Source organism: Pongo pygmaeus, chromosome 5, assembly GCF_028885625.2.
Source record: "Pongo pygmaeus isolate AG05252 chromosome 5, NHGRI_mPonPyg2-v2.0_pri, whole genome shotgun sequence".
Lineage (NCBI taxonomy): Eukaryota > Metazoa > Chordata > Mammalia > Primates > Hominidae > Pongo > Pongo pygmaeus.
Window position 1 is genome coordinate 164,438,959 of NC_072378.2, and position 16,044 is coordinate 164,455,002.

Consider the following 16,044-nt stretch of genomic DNA (forward strand, 5'->3'; position numbering starts at 1 on the left):
TAGTTCTCAAAATACTTTCCCCCTTTCAAAAAGCTGTGCTTATGCATTCCTGTCACCCATTGACAGTGCCTGCCTTCTTGATAGCTCACAGACATCAAAATGGCTTTTTCTTCACTGTCAGGGCTGCAAAGCGCATAGGGTGGGCACATTGCCACGGTTGGTCCATAGAGCGGTTTACTAGCAAATGCTTAAGAGGTTTCATTAGCTAGGAGCGGGGAGGATGTTAGGAGGAGCAGGATTCTTCTCTGTCTTAAAGGACTTACAATCTGGTTGGGAAAATAAACCCTACACAGGCAAAAAGCAATTAATATTTGCTTTGAAATTCAGAGATGGCTGGCTCCATGGAGCCCTAGCACCCTTATCAGAGAAGGGCGATGCCACCATCGCAAACCTCCCCTGATAAGAGGAAGAGATGTGTTTGCCATTACCCTGAGCACAGAAGGCAGTTTCCCTGGAATTCTAATAGCATTGCAATGAGGCTTAACATATCAATTTTTAAAAAATGGTCATGTGTCTGTTTGAAAACAAACCTGAGAGTTAGCTGTATATAAATGCACACGCGTCATCTATTTCTAATACCCACACTTGCTTTATTTATAGGTTTCCTTTTTCTGCCCCCTCCTTTTTGGTGCATATTTAACACTCACGTTATTGCAAAGCAGCCTGGGATGAGCCACTTAGGACCGTCTTGGCTCCCATTACACTTATGTCTCTTAGTTAAGGATGCTAATTCTCCTCGCAACTCCTCATCTACCTCTGTACTCCTCTGGATTCTTAAGGCGATGCTAATCAGTTCTTGCTCCGCAGCTGTCTCCCATCCCTCATGGTGGCCGTGGGGACTTTCCTGCACCATGGCAATCCCTCAAACCTGCCTCTCTCCCTGTCCTCCCATCCATTCGGCTTCTCTTCAACCAGGACTTCTCGTGGGCTGACTGCCTGAAGTCCAGATTCCCGTGTTCAACTGCCTGCCAAGACTTCGCTCCAAGCCATTCGTGCTGGGTGCTCTGGGAGCCTGGTGCTCTGGAGAATGAATGAGGGAAGGAACCGAGCAGGCGCGCTTTGTTGTGTTGTAGTTGGGTCGCTTGACAGCGCCGCGTGTGAGGCAGGAGGGCACGTGCGCAAGCTGGGCCATCATCACAGCCTCCCTCCCACAGCCTGGCACCCCTTCATCCCACAGAGGCCAGAGTCCCCGCTCGCAAATGCCTGGCCCAGCACATGCTGCGAAGAGGCCGTGGGTAGTTTCCTCTGGAAGCAATTCATTCTCTCATTGCCGTCTGGGGTTTCCTCCCTCTGACTGTTCTGCTGATTTTTCGCCGCACCACAAGCCTCAACACGGCACGCGCCAGGTGCCCCAGGCTTCCCGCGGCTGCGCCTTCCTTGCTGTGAGTGCCACATCCGCCTGTGCTCCTCCAGGCCATGGCTGCAAAAAGGGAAAGGGAGAAAAAAGGTTCGAGTTTGTCACAGTGGAACCCAAAGCTTGGTAGTCGGATGACATCCCCATAATTGAAGTATTTATGTGTCTAAATATTTCACTGTCGTCGGCAAGTAAACACGAGGTGCGTGTGGGTGAATCTATCACACCCAGGCAGCCGCCTACTCAGGCGGGCCCACACTTGTAACCTTGTGGCTGTTCTTGGAACACTGGAAGGATTTTCTCTCCTTGAGTTCCCATTAATTTAAATCAAAACTAAAGTTCACGGTGTCTCTCTTCTGCTGGTGACATTTTCCACTTCACACATTGTCAACCTCATTTAACACATTGCTACTCGGCTGCGGTCACCTCCGCGGGAACGGCACACCCAAACAGCAGCAGCTTTTCTTCCTGCCCTTCAGACTCCTCTCTCCCTCCCACCTCCTCCTGCTGGAGCTCCTCCCTCCCTGCAGCCACTAATCCAGGCAGGAATTCGGGCCTGTGCGGCCCCGCCCACCGTGGCAGCCAGGGATGTCCAGCCCTGGTCTCTGTTCTCCAGGGCGTTTCCATGGGACCCAGGTGTCAGAAATGCCTCACAATAAAATGAACCTAAACAACGTATCCCTGCGGTGGAGCAGTCCCTGGAAGGCAGGAGAGAAAGGCCAGATGGAGCACTGAACAAAGGAGAGGAGGAGGCGATGATCCCCAAATGAAGGGTGACTGATTGTCCTCGGGCCAACTTAGGGCTAGAGTAATATTCGGTTGTGATATCTGGAGACATATTTAAAAATTCGACTACTGCTGGCTGGGTGTGGTGGCTCACGCTCGTAATCCCAGCACTTTGGGAGGCTGAGGCAGGCGGATCACTGGAGGCCAGGAGTTTGAGACCAGCCTGGCCAACATGGCAAAACCATGTCTCTACTAAAAGTATAAAAATTAGCCAGGCTGGTGGCATACGCCTGTAATGCCAGCTACTTGGGAGGCTGAAGCACTAGAATTGCCTGAGCCCGGGAGGCGGAGGTTGCAGTGAGCCAAGATTGTGCCACTGCACTCCAGCCTGGGCAACACAATTCAGATTTCTAGCTTCTCTGTAAAGACGGATCTGCCAGCTCAGGCCTGCGTTTCCTCGTGGCCTTCGCTGGGCCTGCACTCCCGACGCGCCGCCTTCCTCGCAGCCTTCGCTCTGTTGCGGACCTGAGCTTTTCACCTTTTGCTATTCAAGCTGCGTGCTGCCACCTGCGTGCTCCCTTTGCACAGAAGCTAGAGAAAAGGCCTGCACACTCAGGCTACTTGATCCAGGCCCATTTCATTGCACACTTGGATTACATACGTAGCCTTTGCCATACTTCCCCTAATATAAGAAGGCAGGCTTTAGGAAGGAGTCTAGGTTTCCTTCATAAAGTCAAATATCCCACCAAGAGCAGCATTCAGCAAAAACACTCCATGGCAGGCACTAGTGTGGCTCCGGCCTCTCTCTCCCTCACCAGGACATTGGTTCTGTGGGTCAGGAGCTTGGTCTCAACCGTTGCCACATCACCAGAGGCTGGGCGTGGAGAGGGCCACACTTGTCTGAAATGTCAAGTAAATGAGAATACAACAGAGAATATGAAGGGTCTCTTCCCTCCAGGTGGACATTTAAATCAGAATCAGAAGATGGGAGGAATTTTTCCAGCTGAGGTCAGAATGAGAAAGGGTGGCCCCGCACAGCAGGAGCAAAGGCAGAGAGGTTGGAGAGCATGGGCTGTGTGGGGAATTGCGTGGTTTGCAGAATGGTTGGAGGGATCAGAGGTAGAAGAACGGGGCTGCCAGTGAAGAGAGAGAGATTGAAAGCTTAGGCAGGAGCAGGATCGTGGAGGACGCCTCAGTTATTTCAGGGGGTTTGGAATGGGTCCTTGGGAAGTTGATGGGTAACAGCGAGAAGCCGAGGAGGCACAGCAGGTGAGAAATAACCTCCAGAGCCAGGACGGAACAGAGAAGAAAGACATCTTTTCCTTTCTTTCTCTCTCTCTCTCTTTCTTTCTTTCTGATGGAGTCTCGCTCTGTCACCCAGGCTAGAGTGCAGTGGTGTGATCTCAGCTCACTGCAACCTCCACCTCCCAGGTTCAAGTGATTCTCCCACCTCAGGCTCCCGAGTAGCTGGGACTACAGGTGCACACCACCATGCCAGGCTAACTTTTTTGTATTTTTTGGTAGAGATGGAGTTTTGTCATGTTGGCCAGGCTAGTCTTGAACTCCTGACCTCAGGTGATCTCCCCACCTTGGCCTCCCAAAGTGCTGGGATTACAGGCATGAGTCATGGCACCAGGCTGGAAAGACGTCTTTTCAGCATCCAGGGGTGGAACAGGCAGCCCCTCTAGAGGGCTGAGGGGAGACCTGCCTCTGAGTGGAGTCAGTCTGCAGTTAGGACTGGAAGTGGGAGAAATGCCAGCTCTGGAATCAGACAGTCTGGGTTTCAATGGCAGCTCTCACACTTGTCTGATCTTGGGAAAAATCCTTAACTTCTCTGAGCCTTGGTATTCTCATTTGCAAAGTGAGAAAAATGGTACTAACCATGTATGGTGGTGGTTGTGTAAATTTTGTGAAAGCGGTTCTATGAACAAGGCCTTGACAGCAGTGGTGAGAAGTGAATAGATTGGAGCCGTTGCCTGCAATGGCTGCTGTGGTGTGAGTCATAGCAGACCTGCAATAGACCTTCTAGTACCTAGAAGACAAGAAAACTTCTGTTCCTTGAATTCAGTGAAGATAACTGACCAGACAGGAAATTGAGGCCCAAGGAATACTTCCAAAAACTTGTCTTTACAGAGTAGGATAGAAATGCGTTAAGGCAAATGTGTCTGCTAGGTCAGCTGTCATGAAGAACCACAGACTGGGTGGCTGAATTAACAGCAGTTTACTGTCGCCATTCAGGAGGCTGAAGTCCAGGATCAAGGTGTCAGCAGGGCTGGTTCCTTGCAAGGCTGTGAGGCAGAATCTGTTCCAGGCCTCTCCTCTGGCTTCTGGTGGTAGCCTTGGGTGATCCTTGGCTTGTGTGCCTGTGCCCATTGCCCTCATCTTAGCCTTCATCTTCACTTGGTGTTCTCCCTGTGAGTGCTTGTGTCCAAAGTACCCTTTTTTGAGATGGAGTCTCACTCTGTCACCCAGACTGGAGTGCAGTGGCACGATCTCGGCTCACTGCAAGCTCCACCTCCTGGGTTCATGCCATTCTCCTGCCTCAGCATCCCTAGTAGCTGGGACTACAGGTGCCTGCCACCACACCTGGCTAATTTTTTTATTTTTATTTTTTTAGTAGAAATGGGGTTTCACCATATTCGCCAGGATAGTCTTGATCTCCTGACCTCGTGATCCACCTGCCTTGGCCTCCCAAAGTGCTGGGATTACAGGCATGAGCCACCACGCCCAGCCCAAAGTACCTTTTTTTTTTGGGACAGAGTCTCGCTCTGTCACCCAGGCTGGAGTGCAGTGGCACGATCTCAGCTCACTGCAAGCCCTGCCTCCCGGGTTCACGCCATTCTCCTGTCTCAGCCTCCAGAGTAGTTGGGACTACAGGCAGCCGCCACCACACCCGGCTAATTGTTTTGTATTTTTAGTAGAGATGGGGTTTCACTATGTTAGCCAGGATGGTCTCCATCTCCTGACCTTGTGATCTGCCCACCTCGGCCTCCCAAAGTGCTGGGATTACAGGCGTGAGCCACCGCACTTGGCCCAAAGTTCCCATTTTTATAGGGAAACCAGTAATATTGGATTAAGGTCCACTTAAGGACCTCACCTTAACTATATTAATTATAATAATCATAATGAATTAATTATATCTGCAATGACTGTATTTCCATATAAGGACATACTCTGAGTTGCTGGGGGTTAGGGCTTCAACATAGGAATTTTGGGGGGATACGATGCAACCCATAATAGCAAATATTGTGAATAAAACTGTAAAAAGCACCCATCCTTTTTCCATAACAAATGAAGGCTTTGTCACTTGGTTTTCTGTCTTCTCTCCACCCTTGTTCTACCGTCTTCCTGGGTGCCTTCAGCATGCGCTTGATGGCCTGTCCTCTTGGTGCCCCAAACATGTGGCCACTCCCCGACTTCGTCATGTGTCCCCCACCCTGCCCCACCAACTTGATGCAGTGTTACTGCCAAGATTCTTAATATGCGTGTTCCTCTCTCTCACTACACATTTTTTTTAACCTTTCCAGCTGCCTAATCAGCTACTTCCACTAAAACCATCTCTGGCCCTCGGAACCCTCTGTTCATTCATTCTTTAACCTTTTCCTCATCCATTGGCTTCTCTCCTTATTTCTCTCCATATGTACCTTAGATTCCTTGGTTCCTCAACATTAGGTCTTACCAAATCATCTCCCTGTCCCTCTGCAAATTTGTCAAAACCCCAACTCTGGACGAACTCAACAATACATTTTCTCTGTACCTGTACCCAGGTATCCCAGGAGGTCAGAGAAAACCGCACAATAGGGCAGACAAGAATCCTGATAAACTCAGGATTGAATGGGGGCTCCACCCTGCTGAGCAATCCTACCGTATTTCCCTGGCCAGGATGTTGTCCTGTGCTCCTTAATGACTATTTTGAACTTTCTTTACTATTTTGGAAATTCTAAAGCCTCATCAATACCTGTCTTCTCAGAAGAGAACCCTGATTCTTTTCTAAGAAAATTAAAGCATTTAGACTAGAACCCTTCAACATTCTGCTCCCAAATCAATATACCTGATCGAATACCTCGTTCCTTCCTCCCAGCCTCATTCCCTCTCTTTGCTCTTAGAGGAGGTGTTTGTGTTCTTGGCAGAGCCTCATCTTTCTATCTGTATTCTGGATTGCATCTCCTCCCACTTCTGAGAGATGTCTCAATATTGACTATTCTTTCCTGCTCTAAATTTCACCCCTCCCAGTTCATTCCTATCATTTCTATATGCTTGAGCTTCTACCATATTTATAGAAGAAATGAATTTCTCTTAATCTCACATTTGTCTTTCAGTTACCACCTGATCTCTTTTTTCTTCTACACCAAATTCCTTGAAAGAAGGGTATACAATAATTAGCCGAGTATTTCTTTTAGCTACTAAAACGTGATTTATTCCACCCACATATAAGGGTTACATTTTCATAGCTGAGTTTTAAAAAATTGTGGTGAAATACACATAACAAAAAACTTTACCATCACAACTATTTTTGAGTAAACAGTTCAGCCATATTAAATGTATTCACATTATTGTGCAACTGATCTCTGGAATTCTTTTCGTCTTGCAGAACTGAAACTCTATACCCATGAAGCAACAAGTTTCCATTCCCCGTTTCTCCAGCCCCTGGCAGCCACCATTCTGCTTTCTCTCTCTGATTTGACTGCTCTGGATACTTCATGTAAATGGACTCTTACAGTATTTGTCTTTTTGTGATTGGCTTATTTCACTTAGCTTAGTGTCCTCAAGGCCTATCCATGTTGTAGCATGTGTCAGAGTTTTCTTTTTTGGGGCTAATATTCCATAGTAGTATATATATATATATATATATATACACACACACACATACACACACACACACACACACATATATATGTATATTTCTTTTCTTTTCTTTTTTTTTTTTTGAGATGGAGTCTCACTCTGTCACCCAGGCTGGAGTGAAGTGGTGCCAAGGCTCACTGCAAGCTCCGCCTCCCAGGTTCACGCCATTCTCCTGCCTCAGCCTCCCGAGTAGCTGGGACTACAGGCACTCACCACCACGTCCGGCTAATTTTTTGTATTTTTAGTAGAGATGGGGTTTCACTGTGTTAGCCAGGATGGTCTCGATCTCCTGACTTCGTGATCCGTCCGCCTCAGCCTCCTAAAGTGTTGGGATTACAGCATGAACCACCGCGCCTGGCCATATATACACTACATTTCTACATTTTGTGTATCCATTCGCTCATCAGTGATGGACACTTGGGTTGCTTCCGTCTTTTTGCTATGGTAAATAATGCTGCTGTGAACATGGATATACACATATCTCTTCAGGGCCCTGCTTTTAATTCATTTGGGTACACATCCAGAAGTGGGATTACTGGATTATGTGGTAATTCTATTTTTAATGTTTTAGGAAGTTCCATACTGTTTTCATAGTAGCTATACAATTTTACATTCCCACAAACAGCACTTAAAGATTCTAATTTCTCTACATCCTTGCTAACAGTTATTATTTCATATTTCTCTTTTTTTTCCAGTAGTGGCCATTCTAATGGGATAAAGTAGTATCTCACTGTGGTTTTGATTTGCAGCTCCCTAACTATTAGTGGTATTGAGCATCTTTTCATGTGCTTGTTAGCTATTTGTATGTCTTCTTTGCAGAAATATCTTTGTCCATTTTTTAATTGGGTCTTTTGTTCTTTTTTTGTTGAGCGTAACTAGCCCAATTTTTTTCATTTCCTCTTCACTCCTCAATGCATTCAACTTTGGATCCTGCTAATATCGTATTAACAAAATAGTAGGTATCTCCACGTCATCATGTGTGATGGGCATTTTCAGCCTTCATTTCATACTGTCAGCATTTGACCTGGCTGATCTCTCCTTTCCTTCTCCGCACTGGCTTCATTGATGGCAGCTGACGTCCCCCCATGGCCCTGCCTTCTTTTCAGGCTGCTTTTCCTGCTTGTCCTCTTCAGCAGGCCTCTCCATCCTGTTCTCCTTCACAGTTTGCTCTCAGGTCTCCTTCACACTCTGCTCTTGTCTAGAGATCTCACCCTTGCTCATGGCTGTTGCCAGCTACAAGTGACATTTGCATTCCAATGACTCCAAACTTTAAATTTGTAGATCAGCTTGCTTCTCTGAATTCCAGATGCAAATGATCTAATTGCCCATTAACATTCCCAGTTGCACTTCTTAAGGACACTCTTCAAGCCTAAACCTTCGGTCTGTCTCTGAAAGCTGCTCCTTCTCCTTGATTTCACACATCAGTAAAAGGCACTGTTATCTGCCTGGTCACCAGGACCCTCAGACTATGACCTCTTTCTCTTCCTCCTTTCGTTTCCATGTCCTGAGGATTTCAACTCTTAAATATATCGAATACCTCTTACATACATCCATTTTTATCAACTCCTGTCCGTCTGTCAGAGGCGTTTGAACCAGAGCTACTCTGTCTTGAATAGGGGCTGGGTAAAATAAGGCTGAGACCTACTGGGCTGCATTCCCAGATGGTTAAGGCATTCTTAATCATAGGATGAAATAAGAGGTCGGCACAAGATGCAGGCCATGAAGACCTTACTGATAAAATAGATTGCAGTAAATGAGCTGGCCAAATCCCATCAAAACCAAGATGGTGATGATAGTGACCTCTGGTCGTCCTCACTGCTACACTCCCACCAGTGTCATGATCGTTTACAAATGCCATGGCAACATCAGGAAGTTACCCTATATGGTCTAAAAAGGGAGGCATGAATAATCCACCCATTGTTTAGAGTATCATCAAGAAATAACCATAAAAATGGGCATCCAGCAGCCCTCGGGGCTGCTTTACCTGTGGAGTAGCCATTCTTTTACTCCTTTAATTTCTTAATAAACTTGCTTTCACTTTACTCTGTGGACTCGCCCCCGAATTCTTTCTTGCATGGGGTCCAAGAGCCCTCTCTTGGGGTTTGGTCAGGACCCCTTTCCTGTAACACATCCTCGTTACTGCCGCGTGCGTCTTATTGCCTTCTAGCTCCGCTCCCCATATGCATGCTTTTATTTTTTATGCTCCACATAGAGCAATCTCTTTAAAATATACTCTGGATTATCTTGACCTACTCTTTACAATCTTGTGTGTACAGGCTTCCCTAGGTTCTCAAAGAGCACTGATGTGGTCCCGGGGGATGGGAACGAGGGGCGAACAGAAGAGGTGTGTTAATCAAGTTTATCTTAAAGCTGCTTCCTTACATATTTAAGTTCAGCCTAAAGGTTTTTCTGTACATCGTGAACTATAACAAGTGGAGGTGTAAACCAACAATAGCCCACACCTGTGCCAGTCACTGAGTTTTGGCCAAATGTAGCCAACTGTTTGAACCAAGTTCAAATAAGGCTAATGGCAACCTGTAACCAATCCAGCTGTTTTTGTACCTCACTTCCAATTTCTGTACATCATTTCCTTTTTTTTTTTTTTTTTTTGTCTGTAAATCTTTTTTGACCCCGTGGCTGCTCTGGAGTCTCTAAATCTACTGTGATTCTGGGGGCTGCCCATTCACAAATTGTTCATTGCTCAGTTAAACTCCTTTAAATTTAATTCGGCTGACATTTTTCTTTTAACAGGTGGAAGATTGAAGGTCTGAAGAGTGGGAAGACCCAGGAGCAGGCAAGCCCAGGAAGATGGGAGGAAAATCAAGAAAGAGAAGGAAACTGAAGCTAGTGGGAAGTGCTTCAAGTTGGAGATGATGCTGAGATGGCCAAAAAGTGAGAGCTGGAAAACATTTGGAGTGAGTTAAGGAGAGAACGCGAGGCAAGGAAGTGAAGCCGAGTGAGTTGGGGAGTGGGGTGCAGGGGCCTTTGGCCACCCCAGGCTCTTTCTATGTGAACATTCTGAGACTGATTCTGATTTTTTTTTCCCCTCCCAAATTGCTCTCTTTTCCTTTCTTCACCTACTTACTCCCTGGTCATCCTTCCTTTGGGTCCGTGAAGTTGCTGGTTCTTTAGAGAACACTTCTCTGATTGCTGAAGCTAATAGTCTCTCCCTGCGGTTGCTGGTTGTTTCCAACAGTTGACTAGTTTTCTTCCCCAGCACTTACCGGTACACAGCCAGTCACTCTGGTTGCTCACTGTCTTCCTCCTTCCTCGACTGTTAGCTCACAGGAATGCAGGGCCCTTACTTGTTTTACTCACCACTGCATCCCAAGGATATAGCAGAGTGCCTGGCACATGGTAGGTGCTGAATAAATATTCGTTAAATGATTGATTGGAGGAAAAAACCACCATCCTCCATGGTAAACATTTACTTTACTTTTGCATACTTCTAAAAGTATAATCTAGAGGTTCAGTGACTCCTGAAAATAAACAGAAAAGGGCACATAGGGTGGCGATAGGACCACTGATAATAGGAGCTGGAAGTAGAAGACATCTTTTTTCAGAAGTTGAAGACTTGTACTTCCATAACCTTGGCAGATTAGGAAATGTCAATTACCCTCCAATCCAACCTCCTATATAGAGCCACACACTGGTTTCCTAGCCTTTTATGTATTGAAAAGATGTTATCCTATAAATTTTCTTCTTTTCCAATGTGTTCTATAAATATCCACTAAAATACTTTAATTGCAAGAAAGTTAGATATTTGAGGTTATATCCATGTTTCATTTCTGTGGAAAACTAATTCTACCAAGGCATTTGGACTCAGATCCCAATTCCTCACCGATGCTGTGACAGCCGCTGCTTGGGCCTGTGACCACGCTCACTGTTGCTGTCGGCCCCTGTGAGTCCTTCATGATCTCAGGGGCCGTTGACCATGCTGGGTCTTCCATGTAGGATGCCTCCCTTGCAGCTCTGAAATGGTTTCAGTTCTTCCAGTCACAAGGGAAATGTCACATCTGCCAAGAGGCCTTCTTTGACTAATATATTGAAGGTAGCAGCCTCTCTGTTAACTTATTTGTTGAGACGGAGTCTCACTCTGTCACCCAGGCTGGGGTGCAGTGGCGCGATCTTGGCTCTATTTATGGCATCAATTGTTAAAATTCCCCTTATCACCGATTGCAGTCTGTAAAAGGAATGTTTGTCTTTGCTAGCTTTGTAGACACCTGTATTTCTGTCGGAACGTAAGCTCCGTGAGGATAGGATTGCCTTTCTCATGAACTATCAAATCATCAGCATCTGGAAAGGCACTGGGCACAAGGTCAGTGTCATGATAAATATTCATTTGATGAATAAAAATATATTAAGATGAGCATTTAAATCCATTAGGAGAATATGAAGAGCTGGAGAATTAAAATTAATATTTAGAAAGCAAAAGCAATATAACAGGCTTGACTTTTAAAATGAGTGAGTTTTAGATGCATGGTATAGACGTTTTGTGAAAATGAGACCTACGATTATAGATTTAAAAAATCTCCCAGTGAGAAGGGAGGCCAAACTATGGCTTCACTCTATGGTTCTGGCGTGCTTGAAACCACATAATAACCATGACATGTGCCATGGGCTAAATTGTGTTTCCCAAAATTCATGCGTTGGAGTCCTAACCCCCAACGTGATATGATTGGGAGGTGGGGCCTTTGGGAGGTAATGAGGTGCAAATGAAGCAGTGAAGGTGGGCTTCCGGATGGAATTAGTGCCCTTATAAGAAGAGACACCAGAGAGCTTGTTGTCTCTCTTTGCCTCATGAGGACATAGCAAGTAGGTGGCTGTCTGCAAGCTGGAAAGAGAGTCCTCACCAGAACCCAGCCATGCTGGTACCGTGACCTTCGACTTCCAGCCTTCAGAATTGTGAGAAAATGTATTTCTGGTGTTTAAGCCACCCTGTTAGTGGCATTTTGTTATGGCAGCTGAGCTTACTAATACAGTCTGTCTTCTGAAAGTGGTAATTTTACACACTAGTATTCATTAAAGAGAAGCAAGTGTTTGCACACCAACTGTATTTGGATCAATCAAAATATCAAATCAAGTCCAAAAAGCAGTAAAAAATACTCAATGTATTTTTTTCAGCCTGTCAAGGAAATAGGAAAAAGGAGAAGCATGATCTTATTTTACCATAAATGTGAAAAAAAAAAAAAAAATCCTCCTACTTCATCTCTTGCATTCCTGGTGTTCTCCACCTCAAATGGTAGCTTTCTCCTCAATGCACACGTTAGCTGCTCCTCACTCCCTGCAGCCTGGCCCATTGCTCCCACAGAGGTGTATTTTAGAATCTGACACGAGGACCCCGATGACTCTCCCCTTTCCCCAGTGTTTCCCTAGCACAGGGAGGTGCTCTCCTGCAGAAATTGGGTTTTTCCCTGTGAGTCCGTGGATGAGCCCCAACAGGAGACTTCACAGACTATCTGCCAGCAGCATTTGTCAGCTTCTAGAGTTTTCCATCCTGCACTGTTCCAGTGGCAAGCTCAACCTGTGACTCAAACATCCTTTTGTTTCTGGTCCATGTCTAGCATATCCTGTGAATTTCTCAAGTTTATAATAGAAATCAAGGTCCTCAAGCATCTTCAAAACTGAATTTTAAGTACTACAGCAGCCCCGACCTCCTGAGGGACCTGGCAGGTGGATCCGTCAGGGGCTTGAGTGAATCCAAGCTCATTTGCCATCATTGTCCCTGGCCTTCCAGGAAGACTCCAATTCCTTCAGAGAGTGGATGTCTGTGGACGTGGGGGTAAAGCATAGCATTTGGTTGGCAGCATTGTGAGGAAGGCTTTAGACTTTGTGTTAAGTGAACTCATGTATTACTGTATAGGTTTATGTGTGAGACATTGAGCTTAATCAGTAATTTTTGCTTCGTCTCGCAAACGAATCTCTCTGTGGTCCCCACATGTTTTGTGGCAGACATGACTATTTTCCAGCAGAGGTACCAGTTCTCTTCCCCTTTCTAGAAAGAAGAAGACTGCTTTCCCAGCCCCCTTTGCAGTTGGGCAGAGCCTGGCTAAGCCCTAGAACCCAGGGCTGACTCACTCTGTTTGCATGTGTCTTGGCCATTCCTGGGGCTGTGTATGGCCGTGGATGCCACAGACAGAAGAAGCCTGGGAGATGCTGCACATGGCCATGGAGTAGACACAGATGGAAGAAGCCTGGGATTCTGTGCCTTGTCCTGTAGAGGAGATGTCCCCCTTCACTGTTTCCCTACAACAGACTTAGTGTGAGGGAAAGTAGCTTTTTTTGTTTTGTGAGGCCACTGAAAATGTGGTCCTGTTTGCTATAGGGCATAACCTAAGCTCTCCTGATAGGTGTAACATCCTTCTAACTTGTGGCTCTTTTGCTGAGAATCAGCATCCCTTGGATCAAGTCACTTCTGTTCCCTTCCATTCTCCCGAAGACCCTGTGCAGAAAGTCAGAATCCACTCTCGGTTGGGTATAGAGTGGTATGCTCAATGCCAAGTGCAGCTCAGGATCCCAAGTTGGCTTTCAAACACTAAGCCTAGAAAACAACACAGAAAATATTACCCGAGTATAACTGGGCACCATGGCTCCAATATTTTCTCATTATCAGCTCAAATAAACACAACTTAGAATAAAAAAGTCATGTAAAGCAATTCAAATATTTAACTTCATCTGTCAAGGAAATATCAGGAGGGTGGTTGGGAGTACATTCTCGATGCACAGCAGAAATCTTTTACACTTCTTTCTCCCCATTTCTGTCCCTCTTGGTATCCTCCACAGGGAGAGCAGCTGCTCCCTGAAACTCTCCCTCTCTCTGCATTTTCCCGTTCCAGTGCCTCAAAACTGCACACCACCTGGTACTTGGCAATGCAGCACTTTGCTCAGGGGGATGGGTCTCCTTCTCTCTGCCATCCTGTTTTTCTTTTTTCCTGTCAATTATTCTTTGCCTTTTCCATAGATCAAGAAGAAGGTGATGTGTACTCATGTACATTAAAAACTCCTGTCTCCATTGCCTATGAACAGCAGTATCAAACCACTGTGCAGAATTAGCATGAATTTATAGCTAGAATAGGAAAGTTCAAACTTGGAAACAACCATCATAGTTTACAAGTTGGGTCTTGAAGTTTTTTCTCTCAGATCTGTTGCTTACTAGCAATGTGAACTAGGTAGCAAATTACCCTCTCTTGAAATGTTAGCAGATTCACTTGTGAAATGAAGTTAGTGATGAAGGCTGAGGTAGGGATAGCCATGCAGTTCTGTTTCTCCTTACCTCATCATCTCACTTTCACAGGGAGACCTTTAATCTTGGAGTTTAGCACTCTCAGGTCACGTGGTGAAAGTGGGTTGGATGAAAGATGCATGCGAGGAGCAATGCTTCTACCCCCACCCAGTTATCATGAGCTTTGAGTGAGAGGGTTCATGTAGAGTGTTTAGGATGGTTTTTGACACACAGTGAGAGCCCATAAACGTGAGCTCTCTGTCTCCTCTGTCCCTCATCCTTTTTAGACCCCCTTGCCCACTGCATTTTTCTTCTCCTCTGTCATTGCAGAGGCAGTCAGGCATATTAGTTCACCCATTCTTCCATCAACTTTGAACTAGGGCTTATAATATTCATTTTGCAATTGAAGACATGGAAGAAGAAAGGAAAATGAGGAAAAGAGACAAAGAGACAAGAGGAATGAAGTGGTCCCGTGATCAGTTTTCCTCATTTCATTTTTCTTTGAGTTGAGAGGGTCAGCTCACTTTCTGCCTCCACTTTCCTTGAAAATTCCAATGAACAACCCTCTTCTATATTTCCAGGCTCAGAGTATGCACCAAATTAGATGAGTCTTGATCCTGAAGGATTAACATGAAACAAGCTGGCAAATAGAATATAGATTAATGTGGTCCAACCATACCGTTGAATATGAATAATGGAATTGGGGAATTTGGTTGATGGAATGAGATCTCCCAAACCTTCTTACATGTGGGAGATGACTAAGTGAATTAGTTTCCTAGGACTGCCATGACTAAATACCGTAAACTGGGTGGCTTAAACAACAGTACTTTATTTTTCAGTTTTGGTTGCAGACAGGCCAAGACCAAGATGCTGGAAGAATTGGTTTCCTTTGAGGACGCTCTCCTAGGTCTTTTTTTTTTTTTTTTTTTTTGAATCTTGCTATTCGCCTGCCTCAGGCTCCCGAATAGCTAGGATTACAGGCACCTGCCATCATGCCTGGCTAATTTTTGTATTTTTGTAGAGATGGGGTTTCATCATGTTGGCCATGCTGGTCTTGAACTCCTGATCTCAGGTGATTCGCCCACCTCGGCTTCCCAAAGTGTTGTGATTATAGGCGTGAACCACCATGCCTGGCCTCTTCTAGGTTTTTAAATGACTGCATTCTTCCTGCCTCTTCACACAGTCACCCTTCTGTGCACAAGGGTCTGCTGTCTCTCTGTCTGTGTCCTAACCTCCTCTTCCTATAAGGATTCCAGTTGGATTGGACTAGGGACCTCACGTAGGACCTCATTTTAACATAATTACCTCTTTAAGACCCTGTCTCCAAATACGCTCACCTTCTGAGGTGCTGGGAGTTAGGGCCTCAAAATATGAATTTGCGGGAAGGGGAAATATAGCTTAGCCTATAACAACTATAGGGCCAAAATATATTTTGTTAGCCTATTAATGTGTGAACATTTTCGATATGTAAAGAAGCTCACACTTTGGGAGACCGAGGCAGGCCGATCATGAGGTCAGGAGATTGTGACCATCCTGGCTAACACGGTGAAACCCCGTCTCTACTAAAAATACAAAAAAGTTAGCCAGGCGTGGTGGCAGGCACCTGTAGTCCCAGCTACTTGGGAGGCTGAGGCAGGAGAATGGCATGAACCCCTGAGGCAGAGGTTGCAGTTAGCCGAGATCGCGCCACTGCACTCCAGCCTGGGCAACAGAGCAAGACTCCATCTCAAAAAGAAATAAAAAATAAAAAAGAAGCTCAATGTTTTTAATGCAACGGACCCTGCAGAAGGTCAGTAACACCAGTGTGAACCCAAGTCACATTCCAGAGAATTGCAATCACCTTTGCTGTATGCCTCTTAGGGCACTGTGGAAAGGGAGACTCACTAATGTTCATTTT

General features: G+C 45.7%; 1 long non-coding RNA gene across 2 annotated transcripts in view; it reads left to right on the forward strand.

Moving 5' to 3' along the window:
• Positions 1 to 2,006: 2,006 nt before the first annotated feature.
• The window catches only part of LOC129039358 (uncharacterized), a 51,789-nt gene continuing 37,751 nt past the window's right edge, over positions 2,007 to 16,044 (forward strand). Inside the window, exons 1-4 of one of the 2 annotated variants that reach the window (XR_008503312.2) lie at positions 2,007 to 2,127; positions 9,677 to 9,881; positions 11,137 to 11,243; positions 12,490 to 12,707. This is a non-coding gene — a long non-coding RNA (uncharacterized LOC129039358). Of the gene's footprint in view, positions 2,128 to 9,676; positions 9,882 to 11,136; positions 11,244 to 12,489; positions 12,786 to 16,044 lie in introns of those variants that run through there. The other variant, XR_008503313.2, reaches the window with a different exon arrangement.